At 45.1% G+C, this 27,129-nt stretch overlaps 1 pseudogene; it reads right to left on the bottom strand.

Moving 5' to 3' along the window:
• Positions 1–1,621: 1,621 nt before the first annotated feature.
• LOC123398471 lies at positions 1,622–26,898 on the bottom strand (annotated as a pseudogene).
• Positions 26,899–27,129: the final 231 nt, after the last annotated feature.

The following is a 27,129-nucleotide window of genomic DNA, read 5'->3' as shown; positions in this document are numbered from 1 at the left end:
CGCCAACGTCCCGCTGCTCCGACCCAAGGAGGCCGCGCCGTGCCGCCACGTCGTCCCGCTGCTCCGGCCCAAGGAGACTGCGTCGCGCCGCCCCCTCATCCACCACCACGCCCTCCTCCACCATCGTGCCCTCCTCCTCCCCACGACCCCTCCTTCACCACCGCGCCGCCCCTCCTCCACCACTACCGCTTCCAACCAGCGCACCGCCTCCTCCTCGCGCTCCCTCCTCCTCTACGGTTGTCCTCCCTGCGTCGTCCTCATCGCCCGGCCGCCCCCTCCCGTGAGTCCCTTTTTTTTCCTTTTTCGTATAATTTGTTAATTAGGTTAGTTAGGTTGGTTGTTAGTTACCTACTGTTAATTAGGTTAGTTAGGTTAGTTGTTAGTGGTAATGCCCATTCAAATTTTGGATCTTGTTCGTGTTAGTTGTTAGTTTGTAGGTTACTTAGATTTAGTGGTAGTTTTGTTAGTTGGTACATTCTATTTAGTTAGTTGGTAGTTTAGTTAGTTGTTATATTTAGTTAGTTAATTAGTAGATTTTTTGTACCCAAGGCCCGACAACAGACAAGTTTCACTACGAAGCTCCCCCTACACTTACCCTAGCTAGCTTATCCGCGGCCATATTACCTAAACGACAAATCCAACTGACCTTGAACTCATCGAAAGAATTAAGCATTGTCTTGATATCTTGTACCCAAGGCCCGACAGTAGACAAGTTCCTATCTGGATGATTAATCTTCATCACCACCGCCCTGCTATCTAGTTCCAAATGTGCTCGTTGGATGTTAGGACCAACAACCACCTATAGTGCCCTTCTACACACCAACGCTTCTACTGCTTCGGGATCAGCAATGCCTGGGAAGAAATGGCTAACTACGGACAATAACATCGCATTATGATCCCGGAATACTACCCCACCACCACCGTTTGTTCCTTGCTTCGAGACCGCGCCATCGGAGTTTATTTTTACCCATCCATTGACAGGAGGCTCCCATTTCTGGATGGTTTTTGGCTTCGGCTGTGACACCCTTGTCTCGTTCGTTGCTTTCCAACCTGACAGTTGCACCTTCAGAGAATCTATTATTTCATGTGGCTGCTGCAGCTTCCGCCCCTCCCTTGTGTTGTTCCTGGCGAGCCATAGCCCGCAAGTAGCCTGTAGCATGAGCTCCTTCTCATGGTCAGTAGCGACAGCGACCATTCAAGCAACCAAGATGAGAGAGCCTTCTGGGAGGTCAAATTAACCGGTGGACTAGACACCATCACGCCCAACTCCTCTTTCATCAGTTGCCAGAATGTGACCGAGTGTTGACTAGTGGTAGATTCTGTTAATTAGTAGATTTAGTAGGTAGTTTAGTGCTAGATTCTGTTTTGTTAATTAGTGGTAGCTAGATTCTTTTTTAGTTACTTAGTGGTAGATTATGTAGGTTAGTTAATTAGTGGGAGGTCAAATTAACCGGTGCACTATGTTGTGGTGTGTGTGCTTCCACCGGACAAAACAATGAAATTTTGAAACATCCCTGTCAACCATAATATTCTCAATAAAAATACTACTAGTACTACTACTACTATACGGTGCCATGCGCCACTCGTGCGAGATTTCTTGGACCAGTAAACTCGTTATCGTTCAACCAAATGCTACCGAAAAGATCCACAGAAAAGTTGATTGAGCAGAAGGAAGAAAGTTGTGCTTGGTGTCGACGAAGGAAACGAATCAGGGGGCGTTATGCGGAGTTGGATGACCGTGATGTATAGCATGGAGGAGGCGACGATGCTGCGGTAGCGGCCCAGCCACAAGTCGGCGACGGCGGCGCCGAGCAGCGGCAGCATGGACGCGGCGCCGGACCAGGCATTGACGGCGGCGGCGGCCGTGCTCTCCCCGAGCGGGTCGGTCAGGTAGCTGATGAGGTTGCAGGAGATGCCGTAGTACGCGAACCCCCGACCCCCTGACCCCCGACGCCACTGACCCTCGACGCCCGACCCCCGACCCCCGACGCCACTCACCCTCGACCCCCGACCCCCAACGCCACTGACCCCCAACTCCCGAGCCCCGACACCTCTTCGGCCTCTTGTTGACCGAAAAGACCCCAACCCCCGACGCCATTGACCCTCGATCCCCGACGACACTGACCCACATAGTTATGAGTTAGGTCACATAGTTATGTTAATTATAAAAACATCGTACTTGTGTTGATCGTGTGAATTTCAATGTGTAGTTGTTCGACGACCTCCACGTGCGTTGGACGAGCTCTGCCCTTGCGTTTGTTGGTGAGCACAAATGACTTCTCCTTCTACCCTCTTAATTTGCTCTGTCCAGATCTTCGTGCCTATGAAACTTGCTAGCTATAGGTTTCTTCAATCATGAGTATGCGTGACCAGTATGCGTCTCCTGTTCGAAAGGGCGACATCTATAAATATGCATTTCTTTGCATATTTATAACCGCCATCCTTTCGAATTGTCCAACATTATCCATGGACAACCCGAGTATGTGTAGATTGGGTTCGTTTTCCCGTATGATGTGCTCTTGATCCGATGCAGAATTTCGTCAGTGCATCCCTGTTGTTCTCCGGGTACACATCCTCTCTGCTTATTGCCGAGACGTGTATCAGGAGAACAACGGGGAGGTGTTGCCTAAATTCTGCGTCGCATCTGGAGCAGAGCATGGGAAAACGAACCCAATCTACACATACTCGGGTGGGATTAGTGAAAGTGCAGTCATGCCCTTAATCGTGTTTTGGTGTTGCTGACAACACACATATAGATAACTAATCACTAATCCCCTTTAAGATATTGTGAATGATCATGTGTTGATAAGGACAAGCTCATGTGCTAACAAGGACAAGAAAAAGATAAGCATTCCTGAGCACTACATGCTTGATTCTTGTGGATGTTCACATGGTGGACAAATGAAGATGAATACATAAGCTAGGCTTTCCACATTGTGTATGAGAGAGCTACTTGAAGACTTCATCATGTCTTGCTTTCAACTTGAGCCAAGAAGGAACAACAACATCAAGCTCAAGTGAAAGGGCTAACTCAAAGGTATCAGTCCCTTTGACGTTAGTGGTGCGGAGTGATGATCAGCGAATAAAAGTATACACTCAAGTATGGATCATCGGTACCCCTTTTACAATTCTTGAGTCTTTAGGGATCCCGCACTATCAAGAGGGGATCACAGGTTTTGCGATGAACTTGCTCAAACTACATCTCCACTGTTCTGCTCACACCACATCTCCACTGCTTTGTTGTTATCTATAAACAGAACCAATGCCTCGGACATCCGGCTTCATCCGGACGTCCGAGGGCCGGACGACTGACTGCTTCGGAAATCCGGAATCCTATACCAGAGAAATCAGAGCCATATAACTCGGACTTCCGGCTCCCTCCGGACATCCGAGGGCCGGACATCCCACCAGCTTCGGAAGTCCGGAGCTTTGCACCAGAGAAACGTGAGCCATATAACTCAGACTTCCGGCTCCCTCCGGACGTCTGAGGGCCGGACGTCCAACCTCCTTCGGAAATCCGGAATCTCGCACCAGAGAAGTTTGAGTCGAATAACTCGGACTTCCGGCTTCCTCCGGACGTCTGGTCCCTATTCAACCACACAGTGATTCTAGATATATACATCTCTCGGACGACCGACCCCTGTCGGACGTCCGACACCTTGTGGGCATCTGGACATCTGAGAAACTGCCGGATGTCCGACCACTGCCAGACTTAAGTGCCCCCAACGGCTGTTTTACTCCCGCCACTATATATACCCCCTCCCACTTCGTGAGAGGGCGTCAAACACAGCCATATCCTCATAAGAACACATTTCTACCTCACACACATTTTCTTACACCAAATCTTAGATCCCAAGAGCATTTGTGAGCCCCTTTGAGTTGTTCCAATCCAAAGATAGATCGTCTCCCTCTCCTTCTCTCAACCCAAGCTATTTGAGATTTGAGCAAGTTTTGAGCATTCCACGTGATCTTGTTACTCTTGCAGGTTGGAGACTCCTAGGCAGTAGGAGTTCTTCGAAGAGGAATCAATCCGTGTGATTACCCCCGAAAAAGTTTGTGAGGGTTTCGAAGCCACCTCAAAGGCTTACCACTAGTGGTTGGGAAATGCCTTCGTGGTGTTATCTCAAAGGGAGAATAGGGTGAGCCTTCGTGGCGTTGGTATGCCTTCGTGGTAACATCCACCTCTCTAACAGTGACTAGCTTCCCTCCAAGGAAGTGAACATCGGGATACATCTTCGTCTCAGTGACCTTGGTTATCCTTAACCCTAACTCCTTACTTGTGGTTTACTTGTGTTACTTGAGCATACATACATTGCATATTGTTTGTGCTCATTATATTGTGTTGGCTATTTCTTGTACAAGATTAATCATTCAAGCATACCCTCTATATCCACACGTTCACACTTGCAACTTTTGATATATCGTGTGCTATAGTGTGATCTAGTATCTTGTGTCGTTCACCTACTTGTCGTGTGATATAGCTCAAGTAAGTTTGTGTAACTTACTTGTGCTTGTTAGTAACTGTACTGTGTCCATCTTGGTAGATCGTGTTGTTGATACACGTTGCAGTGCCTAGTGCATTTAGGATTTGTGCTTGACAAGTATCCTCTTAGTTTATTACCGCATTAGGTTTAAGCCAAATCCGAAGAAGTTTTTAAATAGCCTATTCACCCCCCTAGGCGTCATCGAGGTCTTTTCAATTAGTTTCAAAGCAAGGTCTCTCTTTAATTAGGTTTCACGACCTAGAGAGTATCGATGTCAACTATTGGATTAGTGCACAATGACACCTTTGACTTTGATGGCACAAATTATACCCTATGGAGAATTCGTATGCTTCATCACTTTCGGGCCATGGGCCCAAATACTTTACAAATTGTTCTTGTAGGGATTGCCGACAAAAAGGATGATGCATCTTCATCTACTAATGAAATGCATATTGATTGTGAGGCTTTTCTTGCCATTCATCGAACCATAAGTCCTGAAGTGTTTAAGTCTATCTCGACTTGCAAGTCAGCTCATGAAGTTTGGACTAAACTTGAAGATATATATGGTGGGTCCAATCTTGATGAAGACGATATTATGATGAAGGAGTTGGTGCATGAGCTCTTCACTCTTTTCGATCATAAAGAGTCCACCACTACTTGCATATTTGATTGCTTGCACACCTCAGCATCTTCAATCTCACAAGGTAATGACATGGTGAGTGAAGAAATATATGTTGATGAAAATGTCATATCCTCTATGGACACGAGCATATCTAGCACCACACGTGGTGTAAATTATCGTGCTGATAGGTCATGCATTTCACCTAAAGATCCCTCGACAAATGTCTGTGGTGATGTGCCTGCTTTCCCGTGTCCTCTTGATCAAAAAATCTTGTTTCTCCCTAGTTGTTCTATGACTAATCATTTAGGGGAAATCAAGAAATATGAAGTACCTTTGACTAATGAAGAATCTGATTCACCAAAAGAATCATCATCAACTCCTCCAGTTCACATGTGCCTCATGGCAAGAGGTAATAATGAGGTATCATCTTCCCCGTGCAATAACGATGATATTTGTGATGAGGATGATGATGATGACTTGACTGAAAATATCTATGTGATCAGTAAAATTCTTCATAAAGCTAAAAATAACGCTCTTCAAAGATTCCAAGATGTTCTTGCTTACTTTGAAAATTGTAATGATTCACTTAATCATGAACAAGCTAAAAGTGAACAACTTGAACATGAACTTGAGAAGAGTCATCAAGCATGTAGAGACTTAAGATCTTCAAAAGGAGAGATTGAAGTTGCTCATGATAAACTTAAAAAGGATTTTGAGGTTCTTCTCCTTGAATGCAAGAATGTCAAGGGAGATCTCATCAAAACCTCTAAGATCTATGAGGAGCTTCAATCTACTCATGAGAAGTCTCTAATCGCTACTTACTCCTCTCATATTGTTTGATGATACTTGTACATCTAACCCTATCTCTTTTGAAGTATTAACATTGAAGGAGAATGTTGAGCTACGTGCTCAACTTGATTTACTAACTAGCAATTATGGGAAGTTGGAAGAAAACCATGTAATGCTCACAAGCTCTCATGCCGATCTTCTAACGTCCCATAATGTGCAAAAGTTAGCTCATGAGGCTATCATCACCAAGGTAACATCAAGTGAGCCTCATGTGGACAATGGCACTACTTCTAATCAAAGTACTATATTTCCATGTGCTAGTCCTCGTAATTCGTCTACTCATAATGTTGCTACCTCGTGTGATGAATTACTTTCCTTGCCTTGTTGCTCTAACATTGAAGCTTACACTTCCTCTAGTACTTGCATTGACACTAACCGTGCAGAGGAAATCGAAGAGCTCAAGGCCCAAGTCACTTCTTTGAAGAAAGACTTGGAACAGCGTCATGAAGGGATGTCCACACTCAACAACGTCCTGTGTGAGCAAACATCTCCGAATGACAAAAATGATGTTGGAGTAAACTCAAACAAGAACAAGAGTGGCCTAGAACAAGTTAAGAATTCGGCCAAAATCATTTGCTTCAAGTGCAAAGTTAAAGGGCACCATGTTAGATCTTGCCCTTTGAAGACGAAGTCTCAAAGTCACAAGCAACAAGGGAAGCGGCCACAAACTCAATCACACACTCAGCTACAAGTTGAAGGAAGGCCTCTTCCCAATAAGACCCAAGCCAACACTCCCCGAGGTGAGAAATCAACTGGGAAGAAAACAAAGGGTAGATGTTGCTACTTATGTCGTGAGAAGGGTCACGTCGCTTCGTCTTGCACGAGAGGTAACTTATCCAACCCAATCACTATTGATGATAGCTATTCCCTTGGGAAGGATAAGGTTGGCAATGTGTTTGCCAAGTTTGTTGGTACTCATAATGGTGTCAAGAAAAGAACCATTTGGGTTGCCGAGCCTATTGTGACTAACCTCTTAGGACCCAACGTAGTTGGGGACCAACAAGCTCAAACTTGATCAATAGGTGGTTTTGGAGGACATTGGAGACTTGGATACACAATTAAGATTTAAGGACTCTTCATCATTCATATTATCTCAAGACAAGTCATTTGGATTATCGAGCCCATATCCCATATCCAATGTGCCTCTTTGCGTTAACTTGTACTTAAATTGTTTACATTGAAAGTTGCCTGCCCCACTCCTTCTCATGTGTAGGTTTGGTACCTAGCATGTACTTTGACATGTTGCGCCTACTAGCATGATTGTTTATGTGTTATATAGCATGTGTAGGTCGTTATGTATGTCATATAGTTGTGTGTAGTCCTGATCATTACTTGCATCCTAGCTGCACCGATGTGTGGGTCTTTTGAGACGTTAATAGCTCATCACATTAAGGGGGAGTGTTCTGCTCTACGCACATCACTAACCCAAAATGTGTATATATGTGTTGGACTCCATCTGGTATTCACGGTGCAAGATTATCCAATCAATTCGTTTGATGTCAAAGCCATCCGAAGGTCAAATTGGCATCCACTTATCATCTTAGTTGGATGATTGATTGCCTTGTATGATAAATACATGGATTATCACATTATGGGAGTGTGATATGCCTTGTGCATGTCACATCCCCTGGTAAGATAAAACATCCGATGTATGCCACTCAGAATCTACCACTCGGGTTATTCTATAACTGTGTGGCGTGTCATGCTCCACATGTCTTAATTCGCATTATAACCCTGTTGGTGTCTAAATCCCTTAGATGTGCATGAGTATGACGTCCTACTACACCAATACTCATGGCTTAGCCGCTAGATCGTATCTAAAAGAAGGTCATAGTTGATGCATGCCTTTCGAATTATTTTCTCCACACCATGATCTAACTAATTGGGATGTTAACGTATGACATCTAAAACATTATGCTTATGGTTGAACTCCCATATCACACTTGTGTGAGTATAAAACGATCTTTGTGCTAGTTTGGCACCTACCACCACTGATAATTCTAAATGTCGTTGTGTTCTCTCACACATGGTATCTCTGGCTTGGTAGTGTTTTCCATGGTCATTTTATTTCGGTTTTGTCCTCATTTGACCTACTTAACTTGCCGAGAAATTCATGTCTCTCCCGGTAATCTCCCATGCATGTCTTTGAGCTCGCACTATTTATTTCATAATGTTGTGGGAGTTATAATCATATTACCTACACTTATACATCTACTGGGGTGAGACATGCATGTAAGGTTGTGCAAAATGCATACGTTACATGGTTTGATGCCTTGACCGGTTCATGTGTTGAACTTGGGGTGCTACCATATGCTGATTTGTCACCCTGATCCATTTTGGACGACATGAATGTTCTGTAATAGAGAATTATGTGTTCATTTGTCCAAATTGTATATCCTTGGATTTTGATAGGCTTGTGTAGGCATATCTACTATGTGTAGATGCACATGCCGTGTCTATCGTATCTTTGATCCAATATATGTATATGGTAAATCAGACGTATCCATTAAAAGGTTAAGGTGTGCTTGAAAGTAAAACTTATATCTATATGCACATAATTGAGTGATCTTACCCTATATATATTGTAGTTGGACTAACTACTTCGGACCCAATAAGTTTGGGGACCATATTGTGCTTAATTGGTGGTTTAGGTACTTTGGAGAAGCATTGCTATCTTGACTTATTCTCTGAAGAAGATGATGCTGGTAACGAAGAAATTAGAGTCAAGACAGGACTCGGCTACTTCTACGCAATACCAATGATTTTCCGGTAACAAGTATTTACTTCATGCATGTACAACATTAGAGTCAACCTTGTGTAGGTTGCATCATGGCATGAACATAATGCTTTTTCCACTTTGTAATTTCCTGCATGTCCTTGTCAATCACATTGATGAAATGCTTAGTGTTGGTGTTCTCTTAGCACTTCATGGTCATATGAATGAGACAAATTTGTGCCATGACCCCTGTGTCATGTGCCTTGCTCTTATAAGAGGATAACTTGTGCACGAGTCTATGCACTCATGCGTTTGACGGTATTTTGGACCCACACTTATCATAGTAATCGAATTAAAAGATTTACATCATAACATGTCCAAAATATGTTAGTTGAGAGGCCCCTTTGGTTGCTACACATGCGAGAATACTCCTTATCACCTCATCATCCAAATCCCAGAAATTGCCTCTGCCTCACACACATTTGCTTACACCAAATCTTAGATCCCAAGAGCATTTGTGAGCCCCTTTGAGAGTTGTTCCAATCAAAAGATAGATCGTCTCCCTCTCCTTCTCTCAACCCAAGCTATTTGAGATTTGAGCAAGTTTTGAGCATTCCCCGTGATCTTGTTACTCTTGGAGGTTGGAGACTCCTAGGCGGTAGGAGCTCTTCGGAGAGGAATCAATTCGTGTGATTACCCCCTGGAAAAGTTTGTGAGGGTTTGGAAGCCACCTCAAAGGCTTACCACTAGTGGTTGGGAAACGCCTTCGTGGTGTTATCTCAAAGGGAGAATAGGGTGAGCCTTCGTGGAGTTGGTGTGCCTTCGTGGTAACATCCACCTCTCTAACGGTGACTAGCTTCCCTCCAAGGAAGTGAACATCGGGATACATCTTCGTCTCAGTGACCTTGGTTATCCTTAACCCCAACTCCTTACTTGTGGTTTACTTGTGTTACTTCAGCATACATACATTGCATATTGTTTGTGCTCATTATATTGTGTTGGCTATTTCTTGTACAAGATTAATCATTCAAGCATACCCTCTATATCCACACGTTCACACTTGCAGCTTTTGATATATCGTGTGCTATAGTGTGATCTAGTATCTTGTGTCGTTCACCTACTTGTCGTGTGATATAGCTCAAGTAAATTTGTGTAACTTACTTGGGCTTGTTAGTAACTGTATTGTGTCCATCTTGGTAGATCGTGTTGTTGATACACGTTGCAGTGCCTAGTGCATTTAGGATTTGTGCTTGACAAGTATCCTCTTAGTTTATTTCCGCATTAGGTTTAAGCCAAATCCGAAGAAGTTTTTAAATAGCCTATTCACCCCCTAGGCGTCATCGAGGTCTTTTCAATTAGGACCTATATTTACCTATTAGTGTGTAGGTTGCATGGACGTAATAAAACTAACAAACTTGATTAGCGTATGAATATAGATGATGAATTATATATTTATTTCTTGTGCCCCCATAGGTAGCTAGGCAACATGAGTGATCGTGCTTGGATGTACACTGGTCACCCTAGTCAGAAAGACATGACCCATGAATGGTTAACAAAAACCAGGGGGTTTGGGAGAGGCGCATTTGCAATTGGCTAGCAAAAAACATGGTGATCCTGTCCCAACTACGACAACTGGAAAAAGCAGACAGAGTTTGAAATGGGTAAACACCTGCAGAAGTGGGGTTTTACGCCTAATTGTACGGTGTGGACTTTTCATGGTGAGTCTGACCAACGTGCCAGAGCTGAGGTGATTCGTCGTCGCACCGACGAGCATGGTATCGGGATTGAAGACATGGTGCAAGACTTTGATGATGCTCGGGATTCGGACGATGAGATGGAGGAATCTGCAAAGGCCTTCTATGAAATGTTGGAGTCTTCAAAACGTCCTCTCCACGAGCAGAATGAGCTTTGTCAGTTGGATGCCATCTCGCAAGTAATGGCTGTGAAGGCTCAATTCAACCTAGTCAGAGAATGCTACGACGCGATGATGACGATATTTGGACGCTTTCTACCCAAAGGCCATGTACGCCTGCAAACCTGTACCAGTCAGAGAAAATCCTCCGTGTACTTAAGATGCCCTATGAGAAGATACATGCCTGTGAGAATGGATGTGCCTTATTTAGGCTTGAGTATGCGGCCTTGAACTATTGCCCCATTTGCAATTCTTCTAGGTATATTGTGGTAGACAACAGTATGGGTGAGAAGAATCAGACCGAAATCCCCATTAGTGTTCTTTGGTATGTGCCAATCATACCAAGACTTCAACGTCTTTTCATGGTCGAAGATACGGCCACACAGATGACATGGCACAAATTGGGCAAAAGAACCGAACTAGATGCGGATGGGAACAAGATGCTCGTACACACTTCAGATGGTTTTGCGTGGAGGCACTTCGATGCATTACATAAGGATAAATCGGAAGATCCAAGGCAACCTAGAGTTGCCATCAGCACGGATGGGTCCAATGTGTATGGTATGACGGCAGCACAATACAGTTGTTGGCCTGTATTTGTCATTCCACTAAATTTGCCACCCGGAGAGATTATGAAAAGAAAGAACATTTTCCTGATGTTGATAATTCCAGGGCCCAACTATCCGGGAAAGAATATGAATGTGTACATGCAGCCTCTTAAGGATGAGTTGCAAGAAGCCTGGGATAATGGGATCAAGACCTACGACGCGGCTACCAAAACAAATTTCAAAATGCATGTGTGGTACATGTACTCGACGCATGATTATCCAGCGTTTGCGCTATTCGCTAGCTGGTGTGTGCATGGAAGGTTCCCGTGCACCACATGCAAGGCAGCTCTTTAGTTCCGTTGGCTGTAGGCTGGTCGCAAGTATTCTTGCTTCGACATGCATAGACAATTCCTGGATCCTGACCATAAGTTCAGAAAAGACAAGAAGAATTTCATCAAAGGTAGAGTTGTCAAAAACACTGCACCAGCTACGTTGATAGGCCAACAGACCCTTGATTAGTTAAACGCTCTCGAGCCTGTTCCTTTGCGTCTAGGATACTTCAAAGGGTATAATACGGAACACGCCTGGACTCACAAGTCATGCTTATGGGATCTGCCTTACTTCAAAGACCTCATTTGCCCACACAACATCGACGTGATGCACACTAAAAAGATTATTGGGGAGGCCATTTTTGTTACATTGTTCGGCATAGAGGGGAAGTCAAAAGATAATCCTAAGGCTAGAATCGACCTGGAGGCTCTATGTGATAGACCGTTGCAAAACTTGCGACAACGGAAAGGAAAGCAAAGCATAGCGAAGCCAAAGGCATGGCTGAATCTTGAAAGTCCAGCTATGAGGGAAATGCTATTGTGGGTGAAAATGCGGTTGATGTTCCCCGATGGGTATGCTGCGAATCTAAAGAGGGGAGCGAGTCTTGAGAAATTGAAAATATTTGGTCTCAGGAGTCATGATTGGCACATATGAATTGAGCGGGTAATGCCGGTGATGTTGCGTGGCTTTATCCCTGAGGATGAATGGCTAGTACTAGCAGAGATGAGCTATTTCTTCCGTTCTCTTTGTGCGAAAGAACTATCGCCTGGCGTGCTAGATGAAATGGAAGAGTTGGCGCCGGACTTGATCTGCAAATTAGAAAAGATCTTTCCACCGGGCTTCTTTAATCCAATGCAACATTTGATTTTGCATCTCCCGACCGAGGCAAGAATGGGGGGCCCGTTCAAAATCGATGGTGCTACTCAAGTGAGAGGATGCAGAAGACGCTTCGAGCTAAGTGTAAAAATAAACGTAGAATTGAAGCATCGATGGCCGAGGCATTCATTACTGAGGAGGCGGCAAACTTCGTGACAACACACTACGAAGCCAAAAATCATCATTTGCATAACCCGAAGCCTCGGTACAATGATGGCGATCCAAAAAAAATTCGATCCAACCTCAACCTATTCAAAGGTAAGCTCGCACCATCCGGTGCTTCTAAAGGGAAATCGTTGGATGTCGAAGAATGGCGGACCATTTCATTGTATATCTTCACCAACCTAACAGAAGTGCGGCCGTACAACGAGTAAGTTCTCGGTAAATTATTGTTCCGCAACTTCTAATTGCTTTGAACTACTCTTATTCCCGGATATTTGATATAGTCGATACGTCGCCGAATTCTCGGATGGAGCGGTCATCGAAAAGGATTTCGTCGAAGAGTATGAGCTTCTCGCAAAGCATGGAGGCGACTATCCCGGTTTCGTCTCTTGGTTCAAACAAAGGGTAATTAATTACCATTAAGGACCCATTTGATTTCTTGGTCTAATTTGCAGCTAATGCATCCATTCTTTCGTATTAAACTTGTAGGCTGATGCAGAGTCTATAGACGCCGAGTTGAGACAAGTCGCTAATGGTTTTGACTATAAGGTTCGTTCATTTGACAAATACAACATCAACGGGTATCACTTTCGTACCTTTGGCAAAGAGCTATCTATGCCCGACCTAAAGACTACAAATTGTTTTGTCTCTGCTATCGGCGAAGGAGGCACCGAGTATTATGGAAGAGTTGAAGCAATTTATGAACTTCTATTCTATGGTGAAAACCCACCGACCGTCGTAGTCTTCAAATGTTATTGGTTTGAGCCGAGGGAGACTAGAAGGACTCATGAACATATATGACTAGTCGAAATCAACCAAAACACCCACTTAGATTGTCGGGACCCCTATCTTAAGCCATAGGAATCTAGCCTGTAACACATCGCATCCCTTTGCGGTCTCACGCACGGTTAACTCCTCGGCTGCAGCCTTACCTTAGCCGGGACCGTTTGTGTCTTTTGACTCATGTATGCAATAGTGTCGCTAGCATTCCAATGTCAAAGAACCCGGATCGACATGTCTAGTCATAAACCAAAGTGGCGGTACCGCACAAGGACATGCATACATGACCCAACAAAGCAGGTGTCGGTCATCAGCGAGTGTAGACGAGTCGTAGCAAGCTACAAGGACTCCATTACATCGCGTGACATTTCCCCAAAGAGGACAGACACATCAGCTAAGAAGGACACATGCCGGTCAACCAATGTGTCCGGAGCAGTAGCGAGCTACCAAGGCTCGTTGGATCACAAAGGGGCATTTCCTTGTAAGGAAGGCTACTAAAGTTCACGACTAGGTAATCGAACCCCATACATATCAAGTACGGCACACGTACGCATGGCATACCGATATGTATAGATACATCGATGGCATCACAACATAACCATAAACATACAAGCTTTATTTAAGAGGCTCGGAAGAGCCACACACACAATATTACACATTAAGGGTCTCACAACCCATAATAGCAGTCATTCAGTTACAAGCCAGCGGAAGAGTTTAAACTGTCTGAGTACAGACGGGGCAACTAGAAGGCGCATGGCCTGACTATACTACAGATCCAACGTAGGGCCAGATCGTAGCTGGGACACCAGCTACTCGTCGTCGTCGATGTCTACGAAGAACCCTCCATTAGGGTCATTAGCAACCTCTGCAACAGTTATTAAGCAAACATGAGTACGAAGGTACTCAGCAAGACTTTAGGATAACTAACTACTTATGCAAGGTATCAAAAGGGTATTGTGGGGTTTCATGCGGAAAGCCAACATTTGACTCGTGGCTAGACAACTTGCATTTTTGAATAATTTTGACAACTTGATTTCTCGCACACGAGTCCACTAACACCACAACAATACACTATCGTGGAATCATTCCGTCTCCATACGGAAATGCCGTCCACGACACTCACGCTTATCTTGACAATTTTATGAGTAGCCATTGAAGTTATCTATGAACAACATATGTCTCCAAGTAGTCCATATCCGCGGACGCGGCTATTCGAATAGATCATAACCCTGCAGGGGTGTACTTCGTCACACACGCTCTCGCCACTTATCGCCATGTGCACGTCATGCACCTCGGCAACCTTCAAGCGGAAGCCCAGCGAGGGAGTCGGCCACGACCGTTAACCACACTAGTACCTAGTCCAGGTTTATCGCCTATCTGAGAGTAACCCGTATGGAAGTCCGGCCGAGGTTTCCGCCACGGCCTCAAACGATGTGCGCAGGGTTCCCAAGCCCACCATCCGGGTGCCACTTGGTACACCGTGCCACTGCCTACCGCATCACGGCCCACCTCTCAGGTCAGCACCATGCACGGCCTCCAGCATTGCTATAAACACCAGAAACTACTTGCAACTCCTGGACCGAGTACTAAACGATTAATAGGCCGAGCGGGGTCATATTTCAGGGCCCAGCATGTGGTAGTATCTAGTCTTGGATTACATACACGGAACTCAGTTCCTAAGGACGGTTCCAATGAAACAAACCGCCATGTACTCCTACACAGCCTTTCACCGGTACCTTTACCAAATCAGGTTCAACACACAACCTTTGATTACCGAACACATTCTCACAATTCTGTTCATCTCCCAGATGACAGACCATACACAACTCTAAGCATAGCATGCATAGCAGGATAAGGCGCAACATAGCTCAAGCAACTACCAGGTATGCTAGGTTGCAAGGTTCGGCTATTTACTGTGACAAGGTTAGGTCATGCAAAGGAAGTGGGTTCAACTAACGTGGCAAAAGCAGTTGAAGCATTTGATCCTAATGCAATAAATAGGTGCAGGAGCAAGAACATGGGAGTTATCGGGATGATCAAAAAGGTTGCTTGCCTTGTTGCTCAGAGGAGGGACAATATCCGTCAGACGGATATTCGGTGGAATCCGGGGGTGCGGAGCCTACCGAAATGAATGGAAACAATCAATAACAATCATATGCAAGCAAGATGATGCATGAGCATGGCATGAGAATGCAAAGTGATAAACTAATATAATCAACATGTATTAGGTTTGAAGTTGATTTGAATCACATTCAAATATCAATTCAAACGAGGTATTCTCGAATACCGATTTAATTGATTCGACCTGATGCTTAGATCAACTTGATGTTAACATGCATGAGATGTCATGTTAGGGTACTGATTTGTAATTAGGACAGTGTGTGATCATGTCATTCATAATGAAATTTGAATATTTTCCAAATTCCATTTATAAAGTATTTATAAGAATTGGCTTAATCATTAATCTACATGTTTGGGTTCTATAACTTTTTCAAACATGATGTAAAATAGCATATTCAGATTCCTTGAATTTTTCTGATACTTTTTCATATATAAATTATTTTCATTGGAGTTACAGATTAATTTCTATGATTTTTACAAGTTTTAGCAATTTTCTGGATTTATTTTATAAACAGAAATACTAATATTGCATCACTACTGACGTCAGCAGGTCAACTGCGCCTGGGCCAGGTCAAACCTGACCAGTGGGGTCCACTGGTCAGTGACCCAGGGGCTAACCCCGCGCTGACCAACCCCTAATTGGGGTTTGACCAAGCGTGGGGCCCTCTGGCAGTGACTGAGGGAAGGACAATTACGCCCTAATGGTCGGCCACGTCGACGCCCACCGAAGGGTGGTCGCCGGCGACCAAGCCCGCGGCGGAGGGCTCGCCAGAGACGACCTAAACGGCGCTACACGGCACCAAATCGAGCACGGTTTGCAGCTACGGGACGCTGGCGAAGCAGCCGATCTGGCAGGGGCATCAGGAGAAGCTAGGGTCGCCGGGAGAGGCGCCGGCGACGAGCCGAAGCGGCGGCCGAAGCTCGGCCTTCCGCGGGTGATGGCTCCAGGGCACGGGGAGGACAGCTGATGGGCTCATCACATTCCTGGCGGCTCCAGGAGCTCGACCCCTAGCTCGAGCGCGTGGAACAGACACCACAGCGATAGCGACGACATGACCGGCGGCGAGGAGCTCTCGGCCTTGGTGGGGAACGGGGCTACGGTGCATGGAAGAGCGTGGGGTGAGTGGGGAAATGATGACGAGCTCACGACGGTTCCGATGGTGTTGTTGTAGGGCTCGGGGGTGCGCCGGAGGGAGCGAATCGACGGAAGAGGTCCCGCGGCGGGAGGTGGAGAAGATGGCGGCGAGGCGATGACAGGGGGCCTCCGGGCTTGATTCCTTTTTCCAGGGGACGAGGAGGAGCACGGCAGGGCTTTGGGGCACAACAGCTGGGCTGGAGGGGGCTCGTGGCCACGGCTACGACGATCGGCGGCGACAAGCAGGCTCGGCCATGGTGGGAGAGGGCGAGAGAGAGATGGAGGGGAGCCAGAGATGGGTGGAGAAGGGAGAGACGTGCACGGGGTACTCATCCCCGCCGTCTGCGTGGCTCGGGCAAGCAGGAGGTGGCCAGGGGACGTGGCCGCGCTCGCCGGCGCGTCGGCACGCAGCTGCTTCTCCTCCTGGAAGGAGGAAGAAGACAGCCGTGCCCTTGGTGGGCTGGGCCGGCGACAAATAGAGGTAAGTCGTTTCTTTCTCTTATTTCTTTTCTATTTTGTTTCTGTTTTGCTAACTATTGTTTTGCTATTTATTTCAGCTCCAAAATGGGTTGTAAAAACTATTTTAAACACACCTGAAAATTTGTTGGAATATTCCCAACCATTTCCAAAGTTTTCAATATTTTTGAAAATTTAAAGTTTTTGATTTAAAATTTAAAATTTGAAACCAGTAGCTTTTTGCATTAATTTAGAAGCTTGAAGTGTCAAGAAAAATGTTTTCTTCATTGCTCATTTACTTTCATGATTTATGAGAAAGTTTGAACTTTTCTTGAGGCCATTTTGGATTCATTGATTTTAACTAGTTTGAGATTTCCTTTATTTAAAGTAGTGGCTAGGGTTTTGAGTTTTTCCTTTGCCACTTTCTTGTTCTTGTTGGAGAATTTCTTAGATGCAATGCAAGAAGACATGAGCACAAGACTAACTTGCTTAAGGTGTCAGGGATGTGACATAGATGTTCCCAATGTCTATATTACGGCTCAACAGGCGACACAAGTTCTCTATCTACCGTGGGCCTGCCAAACTAAACCAAATCTCAAAGGTTGGGATGTCGTTTATGAAGTGCCACCACATTTTAGACCACTTACCATCAATGAAGAGCATTACGAACCTCACATTAACCCAGACACATATGAAGGAGAATTCTTCCAAGAAACACGTATGTCCAAGAAATGTTTCAAGAACCACTCTACTTCACCCCAGAACATTGAAGTAGACAGCGATAGTGAATCCGTCTTAACCCCTGAGCCCGAACAGGAAGAGCTGGAAGAAGAGGTTACTCCTACGGATGACCTGTCACTTCTTGATCGATTACATAATGGTGGCCTTCCACATGTTCTTCGTGATAGTGATGATGATGATGCATTTATTGATGATAGTGATGATCATGATGCATTTATTGACCCCGAAGCATATATAGACGAGCACGATTGTTATTAGTTCATGTCAGGTATTCAACTATTATACTATATATAAATTTTGAGTTCATGTTAGGTATTCAATTTTTATTAGTCATGTTGGTATTTATGTCGATGATACACTTAAATTATATACATTTTATTACTCATGTTGGTATTTATGTTGTACTAATTTCATTTACTCTTTGTCATGACAGGTGTTGAAAGATGGTGGGAAAGGGTCGAAAGCACTCCGCGGCTCCTTCTTCGTCGGCGGGTGATGGGATGGGTACTTCCATTCCTGCCTCGCCTCTTCGGAGAGTGTTGCTCTCTACTATGCAAGGAGCGCCCCCCGTGAGAGGAGGTCGACCCCCCGCGAAGCCGAGAGGTACTAAAGGTACACATTGTATTCATGTTGGTATTTATGTTGTACTCATTTTGTATGCATATTGGTATTTATATACATTTTATTACTCATGTTGGTATTTATGTTGTACTAAAGGTACACGTGGCCGCGGGAGAGGTAGGGCGGTGGCTGCCAGGCCTTCTGAGGTGGAGGCTACACGGTCTCCGCCACCACCCCAAGCTGATTCACCTGAGCACATGACTTCTAGGGTGGATTCGTCTTAGGTGGAGGCTACACGGTCTCTGGTTCACGAGCCTCGGGTCGACGAGCTTCAGGTCGACGAGCCTTCGACCCACGAGACTCGTGTCCCAGAGGCTTTGTTCCAGGCGACTCCGGAGCAAAGCAGGGATGAGGGTACGTCCCCAGAGACCCAATGGGATACCTGGGCTGAGCCAAGTGGCCATGCTGGTAGTGACGAGGAGTTGGGTGAGGGGGCTACCGTCTACCAGCGTGGTAGTTCGGGGCTCCCGCTCGTGCCGGCGACCCCCGAGCAGAGGTGGTCGATTAGGCCAAATGGGGACAAGTAAGTTAATTCACTCTTATTTAACCTTTTGCCTTCACGTTTTCTAAAATATCTAATGTTTTGGCTTTAATTTGTCATACCGTAGGGGTTGGATTGTTGTCAAGGGTGTCCGCAAGCCCAACAACATCCTTGGTGTGCTTTGCCATAAAAACTTCCCAGGGTTTGTTACGTTGCCCGGTCAGGAGCGAGAGGTAGGAATGACCTGGGAGCACTACTTGGGTGCCCTGGCCCCGCCGGAGGTGGAGATCGACGGTGTTTTGTGCCACACGAGGGACGACATGGTGATCCGATAGTTCTGGGTAATTTCTCCTTCACACAATTATAAATCAACCATAGCTAGTTATTGTACTAATCGGTGTTGTCTCGTTTGCAGACCTACTACAGGTGTGAGAAGGGATACGAGGAGGACGCGACAAAGGTTATCGAAACCGAATGTCGCCGCCTACTTCAAAACTTTCGGCACGAGGCTCGAGTGTAGGTTGTTCGAGACTACTATGCCACGCGGCGTATTAGGAAGGACAAGGCGAGGTGCCGTGATTCTAAGATGGAGAAGGAGCATTACATGAAGGTAATTACATATTATTAAGGCTTTGTAGTTAGTTTCCTTATTTTGGTTCTTACGCGCTCAAATTTATCTTTATTAACTTAGGTGCCCCCCGAGATGGTGTGTGGATACGATGGATTGTTGGGAGGCCTTGGTGGATCAGTGGTGCTCCGAAACGTGGGAGGCCAGCCACAACAGCGCCAAGGAGAGGCGTGGCAAAATGGTTGGTGTGCCACACCATCAAGGGAGCGTCAACTTAATCCAATTTGGCAAGAACTGGGTATGTGGTTTGCTTCATGCCTCATGCAATTCATTCTTAATGCTATTTTGAGCCCTTTACTAATACAATTTTCCTCTCTCTCTCTTTTAGGCGCGTCACAATAAGACGGAGGTGCCACAGATGTACGACCTGTATGCGATGGCCCATACTGCCTCGTACAAGAAGGTCAAGGCATTCTCTGAGTCTGACCTCAAGCATCCAGAAAACTTCACCAACATCTCCTCCCACCACAAGCTCGTGAAGTACAGAGATCACGGGAAGGCGAGGAAAGGGGAGGACTTTAACCCAAGCGAGGGGCCTATTGATCCAGAGCTGGTGATGATAGCTGGCAAAGGGAGGCCCCATGGCTCGATCGCCATTGGAGACGGCCTTATACGTTGTCCTAGCACTCTCCGGCAGATAAAGGCACGCCAAACGAGCTCCTGTCCGGAGATAACACCTCGTCCACAGCCAGTCGAGCTCGCCATCGAGGTTAGTTTAATGGACTCAACTATCTTTCCGCATTATGTTGTGCGTTGGAACCAATATGATTACAATGCTAACAATGAGTTGTGTTGCAGGCTGCTATTCAGAAAGAGAGAGGGGCAATGCAGGCGGCTATGGCGGAGAAGGATAAGGAGATGAGGGAGATGGAGGAGGGGACGACTGCATTGGTGGAGGCGGAGAGGGCACGGAATGATGCGTCTAAGAAGGCCATATACGAGCTCTTCGTGGTAAGTTTCTTCTTCATGTTATTTCAAATCTTGCATTTTAATGTCCGTTTCATTAATAAATAAAAAGTTTGACTTGTCGAAACCAAATGTACAGTCTATGTGCGAGAAGAGCGGCCAAGTCCCTCCACCGATGCCAGTCATTAACATGGCGGGCACGGTGAGTTTCATTTCAGTGGAGTGATCTTAAGAGTGTCCTCATGCTAACGACACATTGCAAATGATGTTTGGTGCAGAATATCTCCCGAAACGCATCGCACGATCCTTCTACAGTGGCGCCTTCTCCAGGGCAGCCTTCTCCAGGTGAAACAAGCCAGAGCCACCGTGCTTCACCGCCGTGATGACGATAATGGTATGTTATTTCTAGTGTTTTAATAAAAATTACATATACTTAGCTAAATTCTATCCTAAATGACATAATAAGGCTTAGGTAGCTCGAAGATGACCTATTCCCCCTAACTTAGGTATTAAATGGACTATAATTAGCTTAGCTAGATCCAAAATGGCTTAATAAGCATAGTTTGCTCCGGAATGACCTATCTTACCCAAGTTAGCTACGAAATGACCTATAGTTAGCTAGGCTTCCACCTAAATGACATAATTAGCTCCAAAAAGGCATTATTAGCTAATTTAGCGCGAAGAAGGGGACAATAGGAGAAGAAATAGGAAAAATGAAAGGAAGGAAGAAGAAGAAGAAGAGAAGAAGAAGAAGAGAAGAAGAAGGATAAGAAGAAGGAGAAGAAGGAGGAGAAGAAGGAGAAGGAGCTCCTCCTTCTCCTTCATCTTCTTCCTGCTTCTTCCTCCTTCTCCTTCTCCTTCATCCTTTCTTCTTCTTCTCCTCTTCCTTGTCCTTCTCCTCCTCCTCCTCCTCCTCCTTCTTCTTCTTCTTTTACTTCTTCTTCTCTTCTTCCTTCTTCTCTTTCTCTTTTTCTACGTAGCTTAGACTCATCCAAGAAAGACTAAATTGGCTAATTATCCTACAAAATGACATAATTAGCTTAGTTGAAAACATCATAAGAACCTTGGTTAGCTCATTAAAATGACCAATTTAGCTAAAAAATGAAATAATAAGCTAAAAATGGCATAAGAACCTTGGTTAGCTCATGAATATTATATACTTAGCTTGGCTTCCACCTAAATGATATAATTAGCCAATTTAGCTCCAATATGGCTTAATAAGCATAGTTAGCTCCAAAATGACATATTTAACCCAAGTGAGCTCCGAAACGACCTATAATTAGCTAGGCTTCCACCTAAATGACATAATTAGCTTAGTTAGCTCCAAAATGACCTATTTAATAAAAAATGACCTATAGTTAGCTAAGTTCTCTCCTAAATGACATAATAAGGCTTACGTAGTTGCAAGATGACATATTCCCACTAACTTAGGTATTAAATGGCCTATAATTAGCTTAGTTAGATCCAAAATGGCTTAATAAACATATTTTGCTCTGGAATGACACATTTTACCCAAGTTAGCTCCGAAATGACCTATAGTTAGCTAGGCTTCCACCTAAATGACATAATTAGCTTAGTTAGCTGAAAAATGGTCTATTTAATAAAACATGACCTATACTTAGCTAATTATCCTCGAAATGACATAATTAGCTCCAAAAAGGCATTCTTAGCTAATTTAGCCCGAAGAAGGGGACAAGAGGAGAAGAAAGAGGAAAAATGAAAGAAAGGAAGAAGAATAAGAAGAGAAGAAGAAGGAGCTCCTCCTTCTCCTTCTTCTTCCTACTTCCTCCTCCTTCTCCTTCTCCTTCATCTTTTCTTCTTCTTCTCCTCTTCCTTCTCCTTCTCCTCCTCCTTCTTATTTTACTTCTTCTTCTCTTCTTGCTTCTTCTCTTTATGTTCTTCTACGTAGCTTAGACTCATCCAAGAAAGACTAAATTGGCTAATTATCCTACAAAATGACATAATTAGCTTAGTTAGGTGAAAACATCATAAGAACCTTGGTTAGCTGATTAAAATGACCAATTTAGCTAAAAATGAAATAATAAGCTCGAAATGGCATAAGAACCTTGGTTAGCTCATGAATATTATATACTTAGCTTGGCTTCACCTAAATGATATAATTAGCCAATTTAGCTCCAATATGGCTTAATAAGCATAGTTAGCTCCAAAATGACATATTTAATCCATGTGAGCTCCAAAACGACCTATAGTTAGCTAAGCTTCCACCTAAATGACATAATTAGCTTAGTTAGCTCCAAAATGACCTATTTAATAAAAAATGACCTATAGTTAGCTAAGTTCTCTCCTAAATGACATAATAAATCTTACGTAGCTGAAAGATGACCTATTCCCCCTAACTTAGGTATTAAATGGCCTATAATTAGCTTAGCTAGGTCCAAAATGGCTTAATAAGCATAGTTTGCTCCCGAATGACACATTTTACCCAAGTTAGCTCCGAAATGACCTATAGTTAGCTAGGCTTCCACCTAAATGACATAATTAGCTTAGTGTCACGCCCAAGATGCGACCCTATCCTCAATTTGGCACGAGGGCCTCGTCAGGGATAGAAGCGCATCTCGTCATGTCGCAAGAATGGATATATTTACAAGTACATGTAGTGAAAAGAAGATATATATATATATATATATATATATATATATATATATAGAATTGGCTTACACTCGCCACAAGCTACATGAGAGTCACAACAGTACATTACATAATCATCAAGAGTAAGAGTAGGGTCCGACTACGGACGAAAACAAACGACAAAAGAAGAACGACGCCCATCCTTGCTATCCCAGGCTGCCGGCCTGGAACCCATCCTAGATCGATGATGAAGAAGAAGAAGCAAATCCAAATGAACAATCAACGCGCTCGCGTCAAGTAACCTTTACCTGTACCTGCAACTGGTGTTGTAGTAATCTGTGAGCCACAGGGGACTCAACAATCTCATTTCCAAAGGTATCAAGACTAGCAAAGCTTAATGGGTGAGGCATGGTTAAGTGGTGAGGTTGCAGCAGCGGCTAAGCATATATTTGGTGGCTAAACTTACGAGTATAAGAAATATGAGGGGGAAGATCTACGCATAACGAACGTGTCTACTGATGATCAAATGAATGATCCTAAGCACCTATCTACGTCACACATAACCCCACCGTGTCCTCGATCGGAGAAGGAACTCACGAAAGAGACAGTCATGGTTACGCACACAGTTGGCATTTTTTAATTAATTAACTTCAAGTTATCTAGAACTAGTGTTAAACAAAGTTTCCACGTTGCCACACAACCACGGGCACGACTTTCCGAAAAGATTTAACCTTGCAGGGGTGCTCCAACTAGTCCATCACAAATTACCACAAGCCGCATAGAAATCCTCAATCACGAAGCTCGCGATCTCGTCGGATTCCCCAGTGGAAAACCTCAACTGTGAGATTACCCAAAGCATCACCGGAATCCCGATGCACAAGATATCTCGTCAAAGGTAAAACTAATCCAGCAAGGCCGCCCGACGTGTCGACGATCCCGAGGATCCGCGTATCTCATTCTCAGGACACGGCGGATGGGTCACACTAGGAGAAACCAAACCTCGGGTTGCCCCGCGGTGTCCCCGTAGTCTGCCAGTTTGGACCAACACTCATGAGGAGCACTGGCACGGGGGTTGATTAAATTATCCCCGGGGTTCGGTAAGTCCCTATGCAATTTTATTAGGTGTTTAGGCAAATGTAGTACCAAAGTTGGGCCTTGCCGGACCAGCTTTAATCTAAAACGAATTATCAAGGGGGTCCCCATAACAACCCCGATCGTGTTAGGAGCGCTCAATTATGGAACATAACACCGGTAGCCGAAACTAAGAGGGCAAAGGTGGAACAAAACACCAGGCTAGAATCGGGCCGAGCCTTCCACCTTTTGCCAAGTATATAGGTGCATTAAATTAAATAGCATTTAATATGGTGATATATCAAGGAACCCATGTTTTCACATGGAAGCAACTGCACTTGCAACTAGCAACGCTAACACAGGGTTAAGCAAGCGGTATCATAGCCAAACAGTGGTTTGCTAGGTTGAAGGTTTTCATGGCATTGTTGAGAGGCCGATATTTAACATGTGGTAGGCAACGAGACATAATCGATAGAAGCGATAAACTAGCATGGCAATGATAGTAATGGTATCTGGGGAAATAGTCATCTTGCCTGAGATCCCGCTTGGAAGAAGAATGACTCCGTGAAGCAGACGAACCGATGTAGTCGAACGGTCCTCACATCCGACACGCTTGCGGAACTCTATCGAGACGGAGGGAAACTGAAACAAGCATCAACACACGATATACACCACACGATGCACAACACATATGATGCATGAACGGTCTAATGCAAGGCATGACAAACACAACAACCAAACACTACACATTAAGTGAAGCTCGATATGCAACGAGTTGCATATCGACGAAACTCCACGTCTAATTATTTAGTTCTATCCCGATTAGGTACACGGCAATATTAAATGTGGTTAAACATGGCAAGAGGTGAAGCGTAATTAAACTATCTTTCTAGGCATTTTAAATGAGGTCGGAAATGACATATAGCACCTCCGAGACGACCTCACATGTTAATTTACAATTCTGTCCAGATCTGAACTAACACATTTAATTGGTTGTTAAACAGCAAAACAAATAGGTTCACGTGATTATACGCGTCATTTCAAGCAATCTACACATAGAGAACATCTCCAACGGAGCTACGGTTCAAAAGATACAAGCACCGCAAGATATGATGGCATGAATGCAATTATGTGTGCAATGGCGGTCACGAGCACTTCAAAACTTAGAACCAGCAAGAGAAAATGAAACTACACGAGATTCTAACCAATTTTCATATAGGACACGATCAAATCGGAGCTACGGTTCGAAAACTACGAGCAAAACAAGAAATCACTACAATCTGCCAAAATCAGCCACATAGCATTTTCTGCGCCCCACAACTACGGGCTACACAACTCTGATAAACTCAAGCAAGGCATGACACGAAATAGGGCAAGAAGCACTACTACAAACAACTAACAACAACTAGCATGTCATCATGGATCACTAGGGAAAGAAGACACAAAATGGCATCTCACACACTATTTCAGACTTAGTGAAAATTACACCTCATGAAAGTGCACTTTTCGATCTGAAGCCATATTGACAGCAGCAAAACCTTAAGCTACAGGTCTCTAAAAGGCATGAAAATTCATAGCATGCTAGAGAAACACAAGGGATACAACTAACTCCATTGCACCAACCTCAAAAGAGCTACAGATCAAAAGATAGAAGCAAGATAAGAGAGCAACAAAATATAACAGATTCCAGACTTACAAATATTTCAGCTGCTCCAAATCAGCACTATTTCTAGCAACTTGAGAGCAAGCAAACCACATCTAAACATGCATTTCTAATGCAACCAAAATTACCAGGGGCTATACTAAACACCCAAGACAACTCCCTAGTTGACAACTTAATCAAACAAAGCACGAAACAAATCCTACGAAAATGACAAGAGGGCAACATAGCAAAATATCGCGCGAACTAACTTAGTCGAAAACTAAAACTAATTGCACAAAAAAATCATATGGATTTTTCTACCCCGAAAACATATAAAATATGTGGGATTGCGCAACAAAAATATTGCCACACGTAAACGCGCGATAATATCCTAAACACGGAAAATAATCTAGCGGCAAATCCCTTCGCGCAAAAATACCAACAGCTACTCCAAAATACATGGAGAATAGGTTCCTAAAACATGGGCATTTATACTACGGCATCCGAGCATCCCGGTGTTGCGCAAAAAATATCTACGGGACGAAACAATAAAGACAACACACATTTCTAGGCATATGACATGCTAAACGACGTCAAACAAAAATGAAGTTGGACCAACGTATTCTACGCGCAAAACTACGCGAAATACATATACTATACGTCGCGAACCGATATACAGTTTAAAACCTAGGAACGTTTGAATATCTATATAATTCCTGAAAATATAAATTCGCAGAAAAACCTAAATCTAAATGGGCCTAATAGGGCGGCGCAGGTAAGCTATACGCCGCTCGGGCGCAACATAGGAGGCCGGGGCTTACCTCGGCTCTGGGCCGGCTCGGTGGAGGGGAACTGGGCCTTGGCAGGAGCAAGGTCCCTAGCCTGCTCGGCAGGTCAACGGGCCGAGGGAGGGAGGCCTGAGGCACTGGGAGCGCTGCGCACCGGACTGGGCCGACTCGGGGCCCAACCGAGGGGGGGGGATCCGGCCTGCTGGGGCATCGTCCTCCTCCTCCTCGCTCCCGACCGAGAGGAGAAGATGCCCCGCGAGGTGGCTGGTGGCAGGAGTAGATCGCCGGCGATGGCGGCGGAAGGCGAGGTGGAGGGGTGCAGCACCGGCGTGGGGGTGGCGGGATCCGGCTGGAACGAGGCGGATCCAGGCGCGGGAGCCTCCTGGCGGCCGGCAACGAGGACAGGGAGGAGCACGGGCTCCGGCGACGAAGGTGGGCATGGCGGCGACGCTTAGTGGCATGGGGCGGTGGCCGAGAACGGCGCGGGGCCGAGGGAGGAGCTCGGCAGCGAGGCGGCTGACGGGAGTGGGTCCGGCGGGGACCAGCGGCGGCTGCTCGCTCGGCTCAGCGGTGGCTGTTGCTGTGGGGAGCTCGGGCCCAGATGGGCTCGGGCTGGCCCAACGCGGGCTCCATGGGCCCGGCGGCTGGAGGTGGGAGGGGAGAGCAGGTGG

Source organism: Hordeum vulgare, chromosome 1H (genome assembly GCF_904849725.1).
Source record: "Hordeum vulgare subsp. vulgare chromosome 1H, MorexV3_pseudomolecules_assembly, whole genome shotgun sequence".
NCBI lineage: Eukaryota > Viridiplantae > Streptophyta > Magnoliopsida > Poales > Poaceae > Hordeum > Hordeum vulgare.
The sequence above is the reverse complement of the archived record's forward strand: the minus strand, read 5'-3'. Positions and strand labels throughout refer to the sequence as shown.